Genomic DNA, 7,360 nt, shown 5'->3' with positions numbered 1-7,360 from the left:
TCAGAGGTGGGCCTCTCCCTGGAGCAGTGCCAAGTCCTCACTATGGTTGCATCCCTTTTGACCAGTTTGTAAGACATAAGAGGCCATTTGGAATGCAGCCATCCATTAACAACAGCCAGGTCACTTGAGATCCAAGGCGGTACTCGAACCTCCGTCCAGGTCCCAGGACGTCGGGAGATGAATTCGAAAACCGTCCACTAGCGGCAACGGCGAGCGCCATTACCATCAAGTAGCCTCACATGTTCTATCCCTGGTGCTAAGCACTCGTCTTTGTTTTGTTGTCGTTTTTTTTTTTTACCCTATCCCAAACCTTCCTTAACTTAACCATTCAGAATGAATGCCTTAAAGTAACCATCAACATTATATGTTTATCCCCCCTGCACAAATTATGGATATTGAAGTCAGACCGTGATACCTTGTTGATTAATAAAGGTACGGAATAATACCAGGGGAGGGGTTAGGGTGCAGGGGAGGGGTTAGGGTGCAGGGGAGGGGAACAATACATTACCTGACAATTACAGAGTGCGAAAGTACGGAGAAGGAGGTGGGGCGGAGAGGGGGGGAAATGCAGACCATATGGGAAGCTATATGAGAGGCCACCTGGCCCAAGGGGCCTACAACTCTCACATCAACACTCTGAAGTAGACTGGGCCTGTTTCTAGTCTTACAACACACACACACACACACTTCTCCAGAACCTCTACCCACCTCTCCCTTTCCTTTCTCCCCTGGCGCTCCTCCACTCAGCCCACAACCACAGAAAGCAGACCTCAACCAACATAAATCGCTGTACAGAATCAAATCAATTTGAGAAGTTGTGGTGCAAATATTAGAATTCAACATGGCTCTGACAGATCTCCAGAGACAACTCACTGTGAGGGTAGAGAGAGAATGTATAAACACACACACACACACACACACACACACACACACACACACACACACACACACACACACACACACACACACACACACTACGACCCCACCAGCTCATCTCTGTCTCACTCTTCCAACCTCTTCACCCTGTCTCTTCTCTTCATAACAGTGTCTACGAGGGCCCCGATCCCGATTTAGAGATTTATGCCCATGCTTTTCCGCATTTCTCAATATTTGGGGAAGCGCTCTGCAGGTGTGGCTACCTTGCGCGTTCTTAATAAATGTCATTCAACAGCTGAAAACCGTCCCACTTGCTTCCCGACAGATTTTCATTCAATTGGGTTTCAGTACATTTATCTTAAGCCATCCCTTTAAATACCGTGCACCTTTCAGTTCAATTTTTTTTGTTTCAGCACCAATTGGTAGATTTAAAAATACCCTGATCTTGTAGATTATTTAGGTTTAGGAAAGTATTTATGAATCATAAAAAACAGGTTTGGAGAGCCTTTACGCACGAAAGACAGAAAACGCTGGTTTGATTCATTCAGGAAATTGCACATTCAGTTCTTCAGCCCATAGTAATGTTGGAAGATTAGTGTACACGTAATTATAATAGGGAGAATAGTGTACAATATTAGGCTATAACCTCGTATATTGCCTGCACTAACCGTGGAACTGTGTGATGACATGGCCAAGTATTCAAACTGTTATGGCTTGGTCTGCGCTCCGCTCCGTAACAATTTAACTATTTTTTTATATTAACTGTTAGTCACTATCCTCAGCAACAACCAAACAGCTGTAGCAGCATTTACATAGGAAGCAAATTAAGGTAAACTAAACAATGTAAATAAATGGAACAATGATGTAAGCTACTCCAACTGAAGGGAACTAAATTCAATTGGCAATTGAATATGTGTGGTTATTAGGCCTACTGACGGCCGATACTGTTATTTAACATGATATAAATTGTCACGCCCTGACCTTAGTTATCTTTGTTTTCTTTATTATTTTGGTTAGGTCAGGGTGTGACATGGGGGATGTATGTGTATTGCCTTGTCTAGGGGTTTTGTATGTTTATGGGCTGTTTACTAGTCTAGGTGTTTGTATGTCTATGGTTGCCTAGATTGGTTCTCAAATAGAGTCAGCTGTTTATCGTTGTCTCTGATTGGGAACCATATTTAGGCAGCCATATTCCATTGGGTATTTCGTGGGTTATTGTCTATATGTAAGTTGCCTGTGTCTGCACTTGTTTAATATATAGCTTAATGTTCGTTTGTTGTTTTGCATAGTTTGTTTACGTGTTCTTCGTTTCGGTAAATAAATAGAAGAATGTATTCTTATCACGCTGCGCCTTGGTCCTCCTCTCTTCATCCAAACGACGAACGTGACATAAATAGAAGACAGAGAAAGTCGGGGAGCCTATAATGAAGACATTCGAGAGTGCCCACCCCTGCAATATTAAAGGCCATGCAATTTAAAGTCTGCATAATGGCACAGCATTTCATACACTTTACTGTGGGAAAGCTGATGTGTTGATATGCTTCAGTTTGCTGCCATGACTGGTTTCACGTTGGTCTCCAGCGATCATAAGGTAAAATATACCTCAAACAAGTGCCATTCATATTTACAATCAATCCCTTTATCCAGACGGATTACTCACTTGCCTAGATCTTATCAATAGATTTGATCAAGTTGTACATTACAGTGCATGGAGGATGGTGTAAAGTAGATGCTTTTCCCACTTGGAACCTGTAGGCATGCTAGACCTTAATCATGGTTTCCTCACATGTAAAACTGGCGGAATTATTAGGGATTTAACCCTCCTGTTGTGTTCCGGTCGAATTGGACCGATTTACAAGTTTTCTCTCTGAAAGATGTAGTTCATTTAATCTGATTGTCATAAGGTTCCATGACTTTGTCCACACAAAGTCATGAAACAAACAAAATACATTTTGATGATTTTCATTACATTCTGGGTGTTTTATTTAACTTTTGTACACCTGTGGTGTTCCGGGTCAAAAATGACGGGTCATTAAAAATGAACGGGTGAGACTACAATTAGCGTATAAAATTGAGTTCAGGCACATGCCCATTCATCAGACAGACACACTTCCTCTTCCAGACCCCCTCATGCATGTGTGTTTGAGCACACGCACGCGCACACACCTCACCCCTTCTTGGCTTCCATGGCAACCCCCACGGGAACCTTTCCCCAATAGAATCCTCCCCCACGGGAACCTTTCCCCAATAGAATCTTTCTCGCACGGGAACCACACCTGTTGGCATTCTCACAAACAATCGCAACATTGTTTCAATAATATATAGAACCTTTCTCGCAGCTCTGGTATATAAAGCTTTTTTTAGGCCTTTCTCACAATTCTTTCTGTGGCAGAACAATGACCAAACGATATACTGTATGTGAGGCTCTTGGTCATATCTTTGATCATGACACTGGTGAGGAGGAGAGAGTCCTTGTTAAGCTTTGACACAAAGTAGTCTGTGATAAATAGCACAATATGTTTAATCTTAATATTTGTTATAGTTAAAATAATCCATACATTATGCTTGTTTTTACTCAAAAATTTGTTGCATGAGCTCAGGTCAATGAGGCCTACAGGCCATAAATAGCAAATAGAAGTTCAAAACGTGTAATGTTCACAAGAACTTAAGTTGATAAAAAGATCTAACACAACATTAGGTGATAATATATGTATCGTTATGGATTTATAATCAGCTATAATGGGGCGGTCATTCTGGACCGGGAATACATAATTAATTAACATGAAACGAACACAACAGGAGGGTTAAGTCAAGGTCAGAATACGGCGTATCTGTAGACACACCTCTGCCACATCTTCATTTATTCGAGCTCCACCTCAAGCGAATAGTGGGTGAATGGCGTACTATTCTCATGCTTAAATTCAAGGTCAAAATACACACACAGAGAAAAGCGCATTCACAAGGAATTATGTTCCATTTACACACGCTTAACTCTGGTCTGAATTCCCCCTCTAACTGAATAACCATACAGTACGTACTGGTATGGACACATGTTTATGATCAAGCTGTTCTCAGATCACATCACAAACTGTTTATACATCGAATCATGTTCAAAACCAGATGCTTCCCGAAACGTACACCACATTTAGCCATTTCATGTACCCTGTGGGTTGCAGTATATTAGCAGCAGTGTGCTGTTAACACATATAAACGTGTACTGCTTATGAATGAGCTATGAAATCCTTGTAGGTATCCTTCGAATGAAGTGCCACAAGCGAAAACAACAGGCTTCAGTCCCTTCTAAACCCAGTAGGGATGGCAGGAGGTGGAGATGGCTGCAAAGGTCACAGCCTTGTTATGGTGGTCGAAATGCCAAGGCCTCTCACTGAGAGAGAGAGCATGGCCTACTATTGTACTCTACTCTGACTCAGACGAGACCGACCACAGCAACATCAACCTTATCCTGGGCACAGTGGGTAGGTCAGAAGAAGATGACTTAATTGTCAAAAGTATTATGTCTTCTTCTTATGTGGAGGGGTAGGTTACTTCTTTAAAAGGTTGTACCAGCTGTCTTTCCATCCTCCAGACAGAGTGAGGCAGACTGAGATGGTTACGGTGTCCTGGCTGAGCCTGGCTCGTGTGTAGCACATGGAAGAGCAATTACATAACGTCGACTTTCATTGGGCTGCTCTCAGCTCCCAGTGCTCAATTTCACTGGCATCTCTGCTGGGAGACTTCCAGATGTGACTTCTCGATGTGAGCTTCTCTTCCTCTACTGCTCTCCTCTCACTGTAACCTCCTCCCTCTCTTTCTGCTCTCCTCCTCTCTGTCTATCTCCCCTCCCTCCCCGCAGCAAGAGAGGTTGGGGTAGAGGGAGAGATGATAGGGAAGAAGAGAGGGAGAAAAAAGAGGAAAAGTGTAACGGCAGACTAGCTCTTCCTCCTCCTCGGACGAGGAGAGGCGAGAAGGATCGGAGGACCAATGTGCAGCGTGGTAAGTTTCCATGATTTAATAACACGAAAACAAGACACTATACAAAATAACAAACAAACTAACCGTCACAGTCCCGTGTGGCACAAACACTGACACAGAAAACAACCACCCACCAATCCCCAACACAAAAAAAGCCACCTATATATGATTCTCAATCAGGGACAACGATTGACAGCTGCCTCTGATTGAGAACCATATTAGGCTGAACACAGAAACAGACAAACTAGACACACAACATAGAATGCCCACCCAGCTCACGTCCTGACCAACACTAAAACAAGCAAAACACATAAGCACTATGGTCAGGACGTGACAAAAAGAGAGACTTAATTACAGTTTTTTACAATCACTTTGGCACTAATTTCGGAACCTTGATGTCATTTTTCAAAACTCTAGACACAAAACTCACAACCAACGATCAAAATGCTAATTTTTCAAATCTCTAACACTTTTTCCAATTGCTTGGATACAATACACATAAAGCTAAGCTCATTTGTTCATTGAACTAAAATCACCTGTTCAAAATGACACAACTGAACATCAAAGTATTACCATTTCAAAATGCAATTCACACATTACATCTGAGATGACTGTCTATTCATTTCATTACAATGATCGAACTATCAACTGACACAACTGCTCAAAATGATAAGTAACTGTTGCATTACTCTTAATGCATAGTTTTATGGAAACTGACAAACAATATTCCATGTTTAGATCATGAAAGTTTCAGGACAAGGAGATCCATTGACACCAATTACCYTGGAACATGAACCAATTGGACTACATTATCTATGGATGTAATATTTCATCATCATTCTTTATCAGACACGGTTTCTATGGTCCCATGCACCACTTTTCCAGACCATGTTTTCATATTTGACATTACTGTACACTCACCAGCCACACCTATCTAGTACTGGGTAGGACCCCCTTTTGCCCCCACAACAGCCTGAATTATTCACGGTGTGGTACGTTAAGAGATGCTCTTCTGCACACCACTGTTTTAAACGGCTGTTATTTGAGCATTTGTGGCCTTTCTGTTAGCTTGAATGAGTCTGGACATTCTCCTCTGACCTCTCTCATTAACAAGGCGTTTTTGCCCACAGAACTGCCGCTCACTGAACGTGTTTTGTTTATCGCACCATTCTCTGTAAACTCTAGAGACTGTAGTGCGTAAAAATCCCAGGAGGGCAGCTGTTTCTGAGATGCTGGAACCACCATGTGTGGCATCAACAATCATACCACGGTCAAAGTTGCTTAGATTACTCATCTTGTCCGTTCTAATGTTTGGTCGAACAACAACTAAAGCTCTCTACTCTATATACTCTATATATTGAGTTGCAGGCAGCCACACAATTCGCTGTTCGAATGTAACCTTCCTTGATGAGCTAAATCAGGTCTGTAGAGCTGATGGCATGACCTATGTCATTGTGTGGGATAATGTCAGGTTCCACCATGCTCAAATGGTGCAAGCATGGTTTCAGGCCCATCAACAATTTACCACCCTGTACTTACCCCCATACTCTCCTTTCCTTAACCCGATTGAGGAATTTTTCTCCACATGGAGGTGGAAGGTATATGATAGGCGTCCTAACGTACAAGCCACCCTTCTCCAGGCCATGGATGACGCATGCAATGACATCACGGCAGACCAGTGTCAGGCCTGGATTCGCCATGCCCGAAGATTCTTCCCAAGATGTTTGGCTAATGAAAGCATCCATTGTGATGTGGATGAGAACCTGTGGCCAAATCCACAAGACAGGTTTGAGGGAAATATAGAAGTACGGTAATCAACCTTTGTTTTGGTTTTTACAGTAAGTCAGGTGAGGAACACTGCAGTTGACGTTTTACTGTATTTTTTTTCTTTTTTTGTAGCTAATTATTTTTGCTTTGATTCAAAGAAACCTATGTTGTGATTTTATTGTATTTCATCCCAAAAAATCTGATTTTGTTCAATGATTCCATTGTGTCTGTAGTATTCTCTCTACTAGTCCTTTTACAGTGATGTATTTACGTGTAGTACCATAATGAAACATGTTTTGTACTACAATATTTAATGATTGTATGAACAACTTCATTGTGAAACTATCGGTATCTTGTGTGTGGCTGATCTAAATGAATGTTCCTATGGTATTTCGTGATACATTAGTTATTTGAACCAATGATTCTGCAAGTGCAAGGTTTCTTTAAAGATATGAATGCACAATGCAATGTTTTGAACATTGGACAGCCTGTGTTACATACAAGTAATGACCGTTTTGAGTTTTGTGTCTAAAGTTTTGAAAAATTACCACACGGTTCTGAAATTAGTGCCAAAGTGATTGTTAAAAACTGTAATAAAAGCCATTAACATCCATCACCCCAAGCCCCAGCCCAGTCCCAACTCCACCCTCCCCAGTTCCAGCACCACACCCCCAATCCCCGCTGTTCCCAAAGGGTGTGTAAAGCAGGCCACTAAGTATTTTACCATGTGGGTCCCTGTGAGGCT

Source organism: Salvelinus sp. IW2-2015, linkage group LG9 (assembly GCF_002910315.2).
Source record: "Salvelinus sp. IW2-2015 linkage group LG9, ASM291031v2, whole genome shotgun sequence".
NCBI classification, from domain to species: domain Eukaryota; kingdom Metazoa; phylum Chordata; class Actinopteri; order Salmoniformes; family Salmonidae; genus Salvelinus; species Salvelinus sp. IW2-2015.
This window is presented reverse-complemented; position numbering follows the sequence as displayed.